The following is a 15,140-nucleotide window of genomic DNA, read 5'->3' on the forward strand; positions in this document are numbered from 1 at the left end:
CGAGCAGGGACAGTTTAAAGGAGCCCATTACTAGCTCCATAATACCACCAAAAAATAGCTCTTTTCAGAGCTGAAGACACACAACAGAGTATAGGGAGGGAGAGATTGTGTATTAGCTATGGAGAGGTTAAAGTGTTCTTCCAGTGTCCATCTTAAACAGCTCTTGTTAGAGGCAAAGCAATACTTTTCTAGCACACAGAGTGCTAGCATTTAGTGCTGCCTTTTTTTTGTATTTGGGGGTCAGAGCCTGGCTTCTGTTGTCCACATTAGTCCACTTGAAAAGGCGTTAAGTGCCCTATGCAAATCTGTAACACAGGTCTGCAAAAAAAATTTTTTCAAGAGCGGTTTTGGTTATTCCACGTAATCTTTATGTTTTTAAGTGCGCTGAATCCGAAAATGACCTCCGTTTTGTCATAGGACATCACGTTTTCTGACAATTTAAGTAACTATGTTAAATAAGACAATACCTCAAAATAAATGAAAATAGATTCATAAAATTCATTTTTTATTGCAAATGTTTCATGAAAATCATTTTTAACTGCAATGAGCTCACTAACACACACTAAAATCGATTCTTCTTCCCTGTGAGGTTTCTCTTCGTACATTTACGCTTGTGAGTAGCATCTGGAATGTCTCTCTGAAGCGCCCATCAGTAGTCTGCCATCATTGTAATGCTCCATCTTCCCTGGTATCTTCTTTCCATCTCTTTAATGTCCTGGTGGAATCATTCACCTTGCTCTTGTAATAGTATGCAGGTACTGAGTATGTCACCACGGAACAGACAGACCAACAGTTGAGGGGTTTAATAACAGGAATCAGGTTCTCCTCGCAGGGAGGAAGCAATGGAAAATAACTAGCAATAAAACAGTGCAAAAATATGGTAGTCAAACAATGTAACAGAAGTAAGCAAGATTTCTTGTGAAAAGAACACTTATCAGTCTGATGAGGACTTGCTTGAAGGGTTGTCTTCTCCAACGTAGGCACCGAGAAACAGCGGCACTTGTCGTCCCTCTGTTATCCGTGGGCTGAGTAGTCTCTAGGAGCCCGCTGCCTGGGGTTTCGTGAGTTAATGTGATATGTACAGGCTCTGAGTCTTTAGCTTTTACAGCACAGCCTATCGCGGGAAAATGATGGTCAGTCTATAATTAAGTCTCTCACCAGGAATCAGGGGCTGAGCACTGTTAAGTCTCTCACCAGGAATCACAGTCTCTGTACTGATACCGCAGGTACCAGGGGGTCACAGTCTCTGCACGGGCCAATGTGTCTACACGGGTCTCAAAGCGCCCCTCTCCAGTCACAGCAGAGTCCGCTTTCATGTACTCACAAGATGCAGTCTTTCTGGGCAATCTCCCTGTATTTGTGCTGTGACCGGTAGCTCTCTCTCCCGGAGCGTAGCTGCACCCTGCTCTGACCGCTGCTCACGCTGCTCTGTTCCTTGCACGCGTGCCTTTCCCGCTCTCTTCCCGGCTTCCTTTCTGTCCCAGTCTCTAAGTCTGCCCCCTGGGGAACTTGCAGCACAGCTCAATGGTTCCAGGCACAGAGCCGAGAAGGTAACCGCCCCAGACTCTTCTTGTGCTTCACCTCCTTACACTCTTCACTTACAGCTCCCAAATTTTCAGGAAAGTCGTCAACGTGGGAATGGAGGAAATGCTCTTTCAAACTCATCAGGCAACCTAAAGCTTGAAATGCTTTCAGCATTCATCCAACGATTTTTTTGTAGTCAGGGTCTTTGTTATTGCCTAAAAATTTATCTACGACCTCTTTAAATGCAAACCACCCTTCTTTTTGAGGATGCATCATGGTATTGATAAACTCTTGATCAGCTATAAGCCTTCTAATGTCTGGTCCGTCGAACACACCTTCCTTCAATTTTGCCTCCGAGAGGCCTGGAAACTTGGTGACCAAGTATTTGAAGCATTCTCCATCTTTTGGAAGTGATTTTACGAATTGCTTCATCAATCCCAATTTTATGTGGAGAGGTGGTAGAAGGACTTTATGGGGAGGAACCAAAGTTTCTCGGAGGACATTTTTTCACCAACTGTGAGCACCCTCGGCTGCCAATTCTTCTTGGTCCAGTGATTTTGTCGTTCTCGACTGTCCCATAGACACAGAAAACAAGGGTATTTGGTATACCCAGCTTGTTGCCCGAGCAGTATGCACAAGACTTTCAAATCCCCGCACACTTGCCAGCTGTGGTCTTCATATTTAAGTTTGCGAAGAACCAATTCCAACTTCTCTTAGGTTTCCTTGAGGTGTACAGAATGACCTACAGGGATGGAAGCATAAAAACCGCCGTTGTGGAGTAAAACTGCTTTGAGACTTCTTTTTGAAGAATCTATATAAAGACGCCATTGCGCTGAATCATATTGGATTTTGAATTGGCCCATCAAACCTTCGACATCGATGCAATAAAACAACTTATCTTCTTGGGCAAAGTAAGGAATGAACTTGTTTTCACGATGTCTGAACCATGAAAAAGACATCCTGGCAACAATAAATTCTTGCTTTTGAGCTTTGATCAGAGTAACTCAGCGGCATCTTTGGGAAGATTCAAGTCTCTTACCAAATCATTCATCTCCTCCTGGGAAAACAATTTTGGTCTTGTATCCTCTTCAAAGTCAGAACTTGATTCATCATCTGGTTCAGGTATGACTCCACCTTCATTGTTTTGGCGCTTCCTTTGCATCCACTAAACATGCTGGGCTTCTTAACCAATCACAGTAAAGCCGCAGACATCTTGGTTGTGGCATTACTGTGATTGGCTGGCCGCCCAGCATCATAAGGTCTATTGAAGCCCTGCCGCCGCCATTTTGCGCACATTGCATCCGGAGCCTGTGTTCTACAAGCATAGGGAGAGATCGCTCCGCTGCTAGGGAGAGTCTTTAGGCCTCTTGATAACACGAAAGCCCTTTTCAGCGCTACCTGTGGTGTATACTAAGTCCTTGTAGAATAGGGAGAGAGAGATACTCGAGCAGGGACAGTTTAAAGGAGCCCATTACTAGCTCCATAATACCACCAAAAAATAGCTCTTTTCAGAGCTGAAGACACACAACAGAGTATAGGGAGGGAGAGATTGTGTATTAGCTATGGAGAGGTTAAAGTGTTCTTCCAGTGTCCATCTTAAACAGCTCTTGTTAGAGGCAAAGCAATACTTTTCTAGCACACAGAGTGCTAGCATTTAGTGCTGCCTTTTTTTGTATTTGGGGGTCAGAGCCTGGCTTCTGTTGTCCACATTAGTCCACTTGAAAAGGCGTTAAGTGCCCTATGCAAATCTGTAACACAGGTCTGCAAAAAAAATTTTTTCAAGAGCGGTTTTGGTTATTCCACGTAATCTTTATGTTTTTAAGTGCGCTGAATCCGAAAATGACCTCCGTTTTGTCATAGGACATCACGTTTTCTGACAATTTAAGTAACTATGTTAAATAAGACAATACCTCAAAATAAATGAAAATAGATTCAGAAAATTCATTTTTTATTGCAAATGTTTCATGAAAATCATTTTTAACTGCAATGAGCTCACTAACACACACTAAAATCGATTCTTCTTCCCTGTGAGGTTTCTCTTCGTACATTTACGCTTGTGAGTAGCATCTGGAATGTCTCTCTGAAGCGCCTATCAGTAGTCTGCCATCATTGTAATGCTCCATCTTCCCTGGTATCTTCTTTCCATCTCTTTAATGTCCTGGTGGAATCGTTCACCTTGCTCTTGTAATAGTATGCAGGTACTGAGTATGTCACCACGGAACAGACAGACCAACAGTTGAGGGGTTTAATAACAGGAATCAGGTTCTCCTCGCAGGGAGGAAGCAATGGAAAATAACTAGCAATAAAACAGTGCAAAAATATGGTAGTCAAACAATGTAACAGAAGTAAGCAAGATTTCTTGTGAAAAGAACACTTATCAGTCTGATGAGGACTTGCTTGAAGGGTTGTCTTCTCCAACGTAGGCACCGAGAAACAGCGGCACTTGTCGTCCCTCTGTTATCCGTGGGCTGAGTAGTCTCTAGGAGCCCGCTGCCTGGGGTTTCGTGAGTTAATGTGATATGTACAGGCTCTGAGTCTTTAGCTTTTACAGCACAGCCTATCGCGGGAAAATGATGGTCAGTCTATAATTAAGTCTCTCACCAGGAATCAGGGGCTGAGCACTGTTAAGTCTCTCACCAGGAATCACAGTCTCTGTACTGATACCGCAGGTACCAGGGGGTCACAGTCTCTGCACGGGCCAATGTGTCTACACGGGTCTCAAAGCGCCCCTCTCCAGTCACAGCAGAGTCCGCTTTCATGTACTCACAAGATGCAGTCTTTCTGGGCAATCTCCCTGTATTTGTGCTGTGACCGGTAGCTCTCTCTCCCGGAGCGTAGCTGCACCCTGCTCTGACCGCTGCTCACGCTGCTCTGTTCCTTGCACGCGTGCCTTTCCCGCTCTCTTCCCGGCTTCCTTTCTGTCCCAGTCTCTAAGTCTGCCCCCTGGGGAACTTGCAGCACAGCTCAATGGTTCCAGGCACAGAGCCGAGAAGGTAACCGCCCCAGACTCTTCTTGTGCTTCACCTCCTTACACCCTTCACTTACAGCTCCCAAATTTTCAGGAAAGTCGTCAACGTGGGTATGGAGGAAATGCTCTTTCAAACTCATCAGGCAACCTAAAGCTTGAAATGCTTTCAGCATTCATCCAACGATTTTTTTGTAGTCAGGGTCTTTGTTATTGCCTAAAAATTTCTCTACGACCTCTTTAAATGCAAACCACCCTTCTTTTTGAGGATGCATCATGGTATTGATAAACTCTTGATCAGCTATAAGCCTTCTAATGTCTGGTCCGTCGAACACACCTTCCTTCAATTTTGCCTCCGAGAGGCCTGGAAACTTGGTGACCAAGTATTTGAAGCATTCTCCATCTTTTGGAAGTGATTTTACGAATTGCTTCATCAATCCCAATTTTATGTGGAGAGGTGGTAGAAGGACTTTATGGGGAGGAACCAAAGTTTCTCGGAGGACATTTTTTCACCAACTGTGAGCACCCTCGGCTGCCAATTCTTCTTGGTCCAGTGATTTTGTCGTTCTCGACTGTCCCATAGACACAGAAAACAAGGGTATTTGGTATACCCAGCTTGTTGCCCGAGCAGTATGCACAAGACTTTCAAATCCCCGCACACTTGCCAGCTGTGGTCTTCATATTTAAGTTTGCGAAGAACCAATTCCAACTTCTCTTAGGTTTCCTTGAGGTGTACAGAATGACCTACAGGGATGGAAGCATAAAAACCGCCGTTGTGGAGTAAAACTGCTTTGAGACTTCTTTTTGAAGAATCTATATAAAGACGCCATTGCGCTGAATCATATTGGATTTTGAATTGGCCCATCAAACCTTCGACATCGATGCAATAAAACAACTTATCTTCTTGGGCAAAGTAAGGAATGAACTTGTTTTCACGATGTCTGAACCATGAAAAAGACATCCTGGCAACAATAAATTCTTGCTTTTGAGCTTTGATCAGAGTAACTCAGCGGCATCTTTGGGAAGATTCAAGTCTCTTACCAAATCATTCATCTCCTCCTGGGAAAACAATTTTGGTCTTGTATCCTCTTCAAAGTCAGAACTTGATTCATCATCTGGTTCAGGTATGACTCCACCTTCATTGGAGCTAGTTATCTCTTCCAAGGTAGCAGGGGCCTTGGGTACTGGTATATCTGTGCCATGGGGGATGGGACGAATTGCTGAGTGAATATTGGGGTATGAAATGGAATGCTTCCATTTTGAATTATACCCTTTCACATCGCATGAACAAAAGTAACAATCGTCACTATGGTTCTTTTGCTCTCGCCATACCATAGGAATCTCATAACGGAAAGCTTTTTTTCTTACCCTTGAACCAATTTCAGAGGTCCTCAACACACCGTTTGCACACTTTATGAGGCGCCTAAGCTTTATCTTGATCTCCAAGCTTTAGTCCGAAATAAGCGAAGTATACTTTTTTCATAAAGTTTGTAATATTCAGCTGTTGCTTCAACACTGTATATTCACCACAAATGTAACAGAAACTGTCAGGCGAATTAATAGACTTCCGCTGAGCCATAATGCTAATTTTGGGAAACACGGTTGAATATGACGAGCTAACATGAACTGAGATGAAAAAGTGTGAACAGGCGAGAACCAAGATAAAACAATTGAATCAAGCCCGAGCATGTCAGAGCCTGCTCGTTCAGCTTGCAACATGTTGATGTTTGTTTCATTAGCTCACTCTGAAAGTTCTTTTCTTTGAAAGTTATATTGTTTTAGTAATTTTGACTTTCAAAAGATAAAAAAAATACCAAAAATTTAGAAAAATATACTAAATTTATAAATAAATAAATAAAGAGAATATTGCATTTTGTGGCAAATCCTGACGTCCAGGATTTTTTTCAATATTTTTTTCGTTTTCAGCACACCAAAATACATGGAAATTTGATGAAAATAATCAAACAGATTTTTAGTCGCAGACCTGTGTAATCCAAACATTTCCTACTGCCTGCTACCAAGCACGCACCAGGCCATTTTCCCCGCTGTTTTGGGGGTCAGAGCCTGGCTTCTGTTGTCCACATTAGTCCACTTAAAAAGGCGTTAAGTGCCCTATGCAAATCTGTAATCTAAACATTTCCTACTGCCTGCTACCAAGCACGCACCAGGCCATTATCCCCGCTGTTTTGGGGGTTCCAGAGCCTGGCTTCTGTTGTCCACATTAGTCCACTTAAAAAGGCGTTAAGTGCCCTATGCAATTCTGTAATCCAAACATTTCCTACTGCCTGCTACCAAGCACGCATCAGGCCATTTTCCTCGCTGTTTTGGGGGTCAGAGCCTGACTTCTGCTGTCCATATTAATCCACTTGAAAAGGCGTTAAGTGCCCTACGTAAAGCAGTAATCCAAACAGTTGCTACTGTCTGCTACCAAGCACACACAAGGCCATTTTCCCTGCTGTTTTTGGGGTCAAAGCCTGCCTTCTGCTGTCCACATTAATCCACTTAAAAAAGCGGTTAGTGCCCTGCGCAAAGCAGCATAGCTCCCAACCGTCCCTCCTCCTGCTGGACTGTCCCGATTTTGAAGCTGTGCCCTGCAGTCCCGCATGGGACTCTACTTCTCCCACACAGCCAACAGGAGAAGCAGTCGACATGCCCCCTTGTATTCGGCAACGCCCTCTCCGTATCTTTTACTTCCGGGGCAGTGGTTCAGAGATTCAGAGAGGGAGAGAGGAGAGAGGACATTCTGAGGTACGTGTATGTGTGTGTACTGTACGCATATATGCAGCTGGCCCTGCTCAGCTGTGCTTACAGTACAAGGCATTATAACCATTATATCCAGTGCAGCCTGCTAGTCATAGGCACAATATATATATATATATATATATATATATATATATATATATATATATATATATCCTTTATAAACTACAGCAATTATGGAGTGGAGCCAGTGGATAGTGGTATTATCTGAGTGCATGCAGAGTTCGCAGAGCTGGGCTATATTGCAATGTGCAGGATCTGTGAGGCAGTAGTGTGGACAGCGACAGGTGGTGAAATCTTTGACTGCATTGTAAGCAGAGCTGCTGGGACACATCTACAGCCCTGACTGTACACTGGCATCATCATGTGGGGCCATTATACAGTATTGAGCATCATGTTTGGCCATTATACAGTACTAGCTATTGAACCCGTTCTACGCCCAGGTGGCGAACATTTATATTGGTATATGGTCTCCATCCTGGTATCCTGGCAATTGTTACCATCCACCTCTCGTGTCTCCCCTTTTCCTCATAGTTTGTAAGCTTGCGAGCAGGGCCCTCATTTCTCCTGGTATCTATTTTGAACTGTGATTTCTGTTATGCTGTAATGTCTATTGTCTGTACAATTCCCCTCTATAATTTGTAAAGCGCTGCTGAATATGTTGGCGCTATATAAATAAAATTATTATTATTATTATTATTATTATTATTATGTGCTGCTCCCATCTTGCTCTCCCATCCTGTCATGTGCTGCTCCATCCTGCGCCCCAATCCTGTCATGTGCTGCTCCATCCTGCATCCCCATCATGTCATGTGATGCTCCATCCTGCGCCCCCATCCTATCATGTGCTGCTCCATCCTGCATCCCCATCCTGTCATGTGCTCCCATCCTGCGCCCCCATCCTGTCATGTGCTGCTCCCATCCTCCACCCCCATCCTGTCATGTGCGCCCCCATTCTGTCATGTTCTGCTCCCATCCTGTGCCCCCGTTCTGTCATGTGCTGCTCCCATCCTGCGCCCCCATCCTATCATGTGCTGCTCCATCCTGCAACCCCATCCTGTCATGTGCTCCCATCCTGCGCCCCCATCCTGTCATGTGCTCCCATCCTGCACCCCCATCCTGTCATGTGTGCGCCCCCATTCTGTCATGTGCTGCTCCCATCCTGAACCCCCATTGTCATGTGCTGCTCCCATCGTGCGCAATCATTCTGTCATGTGCTGTTCCCATCCTGCGCCCCCATTCTGTCATGTGCTGCTCCCATCCTGTGTCCCCATTCTGTTGTAATGTGCTGCACCCATTCTGCCTGTCCCTGTTTCCATTCTGCCATATGTTGCTCCCATCTTTCTCGCTCCGGCTCTACTGCCCGAGTGCGGCTGTGCTGAGTGCGGGCGGCTGTGCTGAGTGCGGGCGGCTGTGCTGAGTGCGGGCGGCTGTGCTGAGTGCGGGTGGCTGTGCGGGTGGCTGTGCTGAGTGCAGGCGGCTGTGCTGAGTGCGGGCGGCTGTGCTGAGTACGGGCGGCTGTGCTGAGTGCGGGCGGCTGTGCATGGCTGTGCTGAGTGCGGGCGGCTGTGCGTGGCTATGCTGAGTGCGGGCGGCTGTGCATGGCTGTGCTGAGTGCGGGCGGCTGTGCTGAGTGCGGGCTGCTGCGCGTGGCTGTGCTGAGTGCAGATGGCTGTGCTGAGTGCGGGCAGCTGTGCGTGGCTGTGCTGAGTGCGGGCGGCTGTGCGTGGCTGTGCTGAGTGCGGGCAGCTGTGCATGGCAGTGCTGAGTGCGGGTGGCTGTGCGTGGCTGTGCTGAGTGCGGGCAGCTGTGCGTGGCTGTGCTGAGTGCGGGCGGCTGTGCGTGGCTGTGCTGAGTGCGGGCGGCTGTGCGCAGCTGTGCTGAGTGCGGGCGGCTGTGCTGAGTGCGGGCGGCTGTGCTGAGTGCGGGCGGCTGTGCTGAGTGTGGGCGGCTGTGCGTGGCTGTGCTGAGTACGGGCGGCTGTGCGTGGCTGTGCTGAGTACGGGCGGCTGTGCGTGGCTATGCTGAGTGCGGGCGGCTGTGCATGGCTGTGCTGAGTGCGGGCGGCTGTGCTGAGTGCGGGCTGCTGCGCGTGGCTGTGCTGAGTGCAGATGGCTGTGCTGAGTGCGGGTGGCTGTGCGTGGCTGTGCTGAGTGCGGGCGGCTGTGCTGAGTGCGGGCGGCTGTGCGTGGCTGTGCTGAGTGCGGGCGGCTGTGCTGAGTGCGGGTAGCTGTGCATGGCTGTGCTGAGTGCGGGCGGCTGTGCGTGGCTGTGCTGAGTGCGGTCGGCTGTGCATGGCTGTGCTGAGTGCGGGAAGCTGTGCTGAGTGCGGGCAGCTGTGCGTGGCTGTGCTGAGTGCGGGCGGCTGTGCGTGGCTGTGCTAATTGCGGGTGGCTGTGCGTGGCTGTGCTGAGTGCGGGCGGCTGTGTGTGGCTGTGCTGAGTGAGGTCGGCTGTGCGTGGCTGTGCTGAGTGTGGGCAGCTGTGCTGAGTGCGGGCAGCTGTGCTGAGTGCGGGCGGCTGTGCTGAGTGCGGGCAGCTGTGCGTGGCTGTGCTGAGTGCGGGCAGCTGTGCGTGGCTGTGCTGAGTGCGGGCAGCTGTGTGTGGCTGTGCTGAGTGCGGGCAGCTGTGCGTGGCTGTGCTGAGTGCGGGCGGCTGTGCGTGGCTGTGCTGAGTGCGGGCAGCTGTGCGTGGCTGTGCTGAGTACGGGCGGCTGTGCTGAGTGCGGGTGGCTGTGCGTTGCTGTGCTGAGTGCGGGCGGCTGTGCATGGCTGTGCTGAGTGTGGGCGGCTGTGCGTGGCTGTGCTGAGTGCGGGCGGCTGTGCGCGGCTGTGCTGATTGTGGGCGGCTGTGTGTGGCTGTGCTGAGTGCGGGTGGCTGTGTGTGGCTGTTCTGAGTGTGGGCGGCTGTGCTGAGTGCGGGCAGCTGTGCTGAGTGCGGTCGGCTGTGCGTGGCTGTGCTTAGTGCGGGCGGCTGTGCTGAGTGCGGGCAGCTGTGCGTGGCTGTGCTGAGTGCGGGTGGCTGTGCGTGGCTGTGCTGAGTGCGGGCGGCTGTGCGTGGCTGTGCTGAGTGCGGGCGGCTGTGTGTGGCTGTGCTGAGTGTGGTCGGCTGTGCTTGGCTGTGCTGAGTGCAGGCGACTGTGCTGAGTGCGGGCAGCTGTGCGTGGCTGTGCTGAGTGCGGGCGGCTGTGCTGAGTGCGGGCAGCTGTGCGTGGCTGTGCTGAGTGCGGGCGGCTGTGTGTGGCTGTGCTGAGTGCGGTCGGCTGTGCATGGCTGTGCTGAGTGCGGGCAGCTGTGCGTGGCTGTGCTGAGTGCGGTCGGCTGTGTGTGGCTGTGCTTAGTGCGGGCGGCTGTGCTGAGTGCGGGCAGCTGTGCGTGGCTGTGCTGAGTGCGGGCGGCTGTACGTGGCTGTGCTGAGTGCGGGCGGCTGTGCGTGGCTGTGCTGAGTGCGGGCGGCTGTGTGTGGCTGTGCTGAGTGCGGTCGGCTGTGCGTGGCTGTGCTGAGTGCGGGCAACTGTGCTGAGTGCGGACAGCTGTGCGTGGCTGTGCTGAGTGTGGGCGGCTGTGCTGAGTGCGGGTAGCTGTGTGTGGCTGTGCTGAGTGCGAGCGGCTGTGTGTGGCTGTGCTGAGTACGGTCGGCTGTGCAGGCTGTGCTGAGTGCGGGCGGCTGTGCTGAGTGCGGGCGGCTGTGCGTGGCTGTGCTGAGTGCGGGCAGCTGTGCTGAGTGCGGGCAGCTGTTCGTGGCTGTGCTGAGTGCGGGCGGCTGTGCTGAGTGCGGGCGTCTGTGCTGAGTGCGGGCGGCTGTGCGTGGCTGTGCTGAGTGCGGGTGGCTGTGCTGAGTGCGGCGGCTGTGCATGGCTGTGCTGAGTGCGGTCGGCTGTGCGTGGCTGTGCTTAGTGCGGGCGGCTGTGCGTGGCTGTGCTGAGTGCGGTCGGCTGTGCGTGGCTGTGCTGAGTGCGGGTGACTGTGCTGAGTGCGGGCAGCTGTGCGTGGCTGTGCTGAGTGCGGGCAGCTGTGCTGAGTGCGGGCAGCTGTGCGTGGCTGTGCTGAGTGCGGTCGGCTGTGCGTGGCTGTGCTGAGTGCGGGCGGCTGTGTGTGGCTGTGCTGAGTGCGGGCGGCTGTGCTGAGTGCGGGCAGCTGTGCGTGGCTGTGCTGAGTGCGAGCGGCTGTACTTACTGCCTGAGTGCGGCGCTGGCCATAAGGGATACAGCACCCCTGCAGCCAGCACAGCGAGGGCTGACTCCGCCCACTCGCGTCACTGGTCACATGCTGGTGGTGACATCATCGAAGGTCCTGGAGCTCCGCTGGGCTCTACAGCTAACCTGACTGGAGCTGCAGAGCACGGAGCCCCCATGGCCTGTATATTAGGGGGGATACACGGCTAGTGTGTGGAGCCCCCATGGCCGGTATATTGGGGGGGGAGTACGTTCGGCTGCGTCACTCTGGTCCAGACTGCGCAGGCGCGGTGCGTTGCGCTTGCGAAATCTATAAAGGCTTCAGACAGAGTGACGCTCCCACCGTTATATTATAGATGGAGCACTGTGTGGCCATTATACAGTATGGAGCATCATGTGGGGCCATGATACTGTATGGAGCACTTCTGCTGAAGTGGTAGTTCTTCAAAATTCTGATGAGAAATCTTGGAAATTAGAATTTGTTTGGAAACAGATACATTAGCATGGCAATTGTTCTTACAGTACCCAGAGAGAAAGTTAATGGTCCTCGATGACCATTTGCTGCCCAGTACCTGCCGTGCCTGTATACCAGCCGTACCTGCATGTATACCAGTCGTACCTTCCTTCATCTGCCATGCCAGTCTGTATACCAGTTGAATCTGCCTGCACCTGCTGTGCCAGTCTGTATACCAGCCATACCTGTCTGCACTTGTCGTGCCTGTCTGTATACCAGCTATACCTGCTTGCACTTGCAATAAACACCTGTATACCAGCTGAACTTGCCGTATCTGCCTGCACTTGCTGTGTTCGTCTGTATACCAGCCATACCTGCCTGCATTTGCCATGCCAGTCTGTATACCAGCCATACCTTCCTGCATCTGCCACGCCAGTCTGTATACCAGCCATAGCTTCCCACACCTATCGTGCTTGTCTCTATACAAGCCATACCTGCTTGCACCTGCCGTGCCTGTCTGTATACCAGCCTTACCTGCCTGCAGCGGCCATGCCTATCTGTCAGGATTTGAACCTAGCAGCTCCTGTGCACCAGACAGCAGCTCTTCGCTCTGAGCTGTTCAACTCACTGGACAGTTCTGTGCTTATCCAAATACTTGTACCTACGTTGTTGCTGATGTCTCCACCCTGAGTTTCCTGTTGGTTACCACCCTGAGTTCCTGCTTGGCTCATCCTAATTGCACACCCTATTTAAACCTGACCTTGCATGATTATTGAGCTACCAGCCTCTAGTCAAGCTTCCTTCCACACACTCCTTATTCCTTCAAATGACACCGCTGTTCCTGATATCGACCTCTGGCTTTCCTGACTACGATTACTGTGTTACACCCGGTCCGGTCCCTGTACCTTCGCGGGGTCCCTGTTAGGACTCCCGCTCTGTGCTGGCTCCACGCTGTCCTGACAGGGCCTCTGCTTCCCCTTCCTCCTCTTCTTCCTGGCATGCAGCCTGCAGGTCCACGGGCTGTGTGCTTAGGTCACGTGCGCGCTCGCTCCCGTTCTCTTAAAGAGACAGCATGCATTTTCCAAAAAGTGCTTCTGACCAGTGGCGTGGTAATGATTACTATTTCTAAGTAGTGAAAGATAATTTGAACCACTGCGCTACCCAAGAAAAAAGCAACAAAAACTTACTTACTCGTTAAGAAGTCAGTTTTTGTATATGAGAACCACTTGTTCCTTTAGTAGAGGGGTTGAACCTGATTGTAGTACGTTGTTTTTGTGTGAAGCTGTTATGTGCTACACTGTAAGGTGTTCCTATGTGGATTCTGATATTAATCCTTCCACAGTTTTAGGAAATAATTTGCTTGTGTTAAGCTCTGATGGCTGCACCTGGAGTGCTTGCTTGCCGCAGTCTGGTGAACCGGTACATATACTTGCTGGAGTAAGCGCTTATTCTGATGTACATGTATTGTTTGTAGCGCTGATTCCGTCCGGCAATTGGTGGTGCGGGCAGTGCCAGGGGTTTCCTGAAGAGACGCGTACTGGCGAGAGCGCAGGAGCGCGGGAGAACACTAGCGCCTCGCGTGCCCCGGCCGGAAGCAACACTGAGGACGCGGTGATGAATTGGGGGCGGAGCTGATGTGACGTCACACAGAGTAAGGACGGGAGCGTGGGGGAGACAAGCTGCCTACGCGTTTCGAGGGTTAACTTCCCTCTTCGTCAGGGCTATGTCTCCACTAAGGGGATCCGTCCTTAAGTAGTCGCCTGATTGCTAGTTAAGCGCCCTTTGGAACCCCTGATTGATAATTGGCACCATAATTAAAGCCAATTGCTCACAATTAGTGATCCCTGGTTATCAATTAACATAATAGTTTGAACTAAAATTGCCGGATGGTGGATTATTACATCTATTGCTGTCAATTCAGAGCTATGCGATAGAATAGTGAAAGGAACTTGGGGCTCTGTATAATAAAAACGATAAATACTCCTACATGTACCATTAGATATTTTAGTAAATAATAAAAAAAAACCTTTATTGATTTATAGATTAAAAACTGCTACGCTTGGAGTAATATGAATTAAATATAAGTTAAAATTAATTTTTTAATTTTTTTTAAAAATAGTAAAAACAAACCAGAAATATATATAAAAATAAAAATATAATAAAAAATAGAAAATAGAAATAACCGGATATCCCATCTATGCAATTCCCTATATTTATTAAAGCCTAAAGGGATTAGCAAGATTTAAAAAAGGATAAAAAATAATATTTTGTAGTCATACCGATAATAGTGTAAATGGTAGATAAAACGAAATTCTAATGTTTGACTAGAAATGTATAATAGTAATAATCTCCAATCACACAACCTGCTTACATATCTCCGCTAATGTGTGTAATGAGGTTATAGGGGGGGGGGGGGGGGGCGTTTTAAAAGGCATATAGTTCTATTTCTTGATTTAAGCCAGTCGGAGCCAGACTGTCTAAGGTGAATATCCAACTGGACTCCACCCGGGACATGGCTTTGATATAGTCCCCCCCTCGAGAATTGCGTGGGACCACTTGGATACCCCAAAAGGAAGTTCCACAGATGGAGTGATTATGTTGTTCCAAAAAATGTCGGGATAATGGATGTCCTATGAACCCCTTACTAATGTTATTAAGATACCACCAAAACCACTCCTCTAAATATAGGTAAAGCGATCCTCTCCACAATTCAACAACTATAACCAATAGAGATAGTGAAGCAAACACGATCAGAAATAGAAACAACAATTCTTTATTATAAACTAGAACATACATCCATCAATAGTATTACATATATATATATAGAAATATCAAAAAATAGCAATAAATATTACAGCAGAGATAGAGATCCTAGACTCTGCCGTTAATGGACTATCACTGATAACAGCGGTAACATACAACCTGGGGCCTGTCATAAACACCTATATATCTACGTGTGTAAAGATAATGATTATTGCTGAAGGTACTGCAGCAGACGATAACTCCATATATCCATTGGATGGGGCATAAGCCTCTACATGTGAGTACAAATAGTATGCAGCCTCTATGCTATCTCCTTGGCTATACGTGTATGAGAGGCGGTGCCAGCTAAACCACAGTATCCCATCTGCTATAGAGAAAGTCTATTGTATCCATTACCTGTAGCCATGATGTAGGTGAGTATGCGGTGCCCAGATGACCCCGACGCGCGTTTCGCTGTCCTGCAGCTTCGTCAGGAGGTGGCTAGCTATCTGTACGGCGTCC

This window comes from Ranitomeya variabilis, chromosome 1 (genome assembly GCF_051348905.1).
Source record: "Ranitomeya variabilis isolate aRanVar5 chromosome 1, aRanVar5.hap1, whole genome shotgun sequence".
Classification (NCBI taxonomy): Eukaryota; Metazoa; Chordata; class Amphibia; order Anura; family Dendrobatidae; genus Ranitomeya; species Ranitomeya variabilis.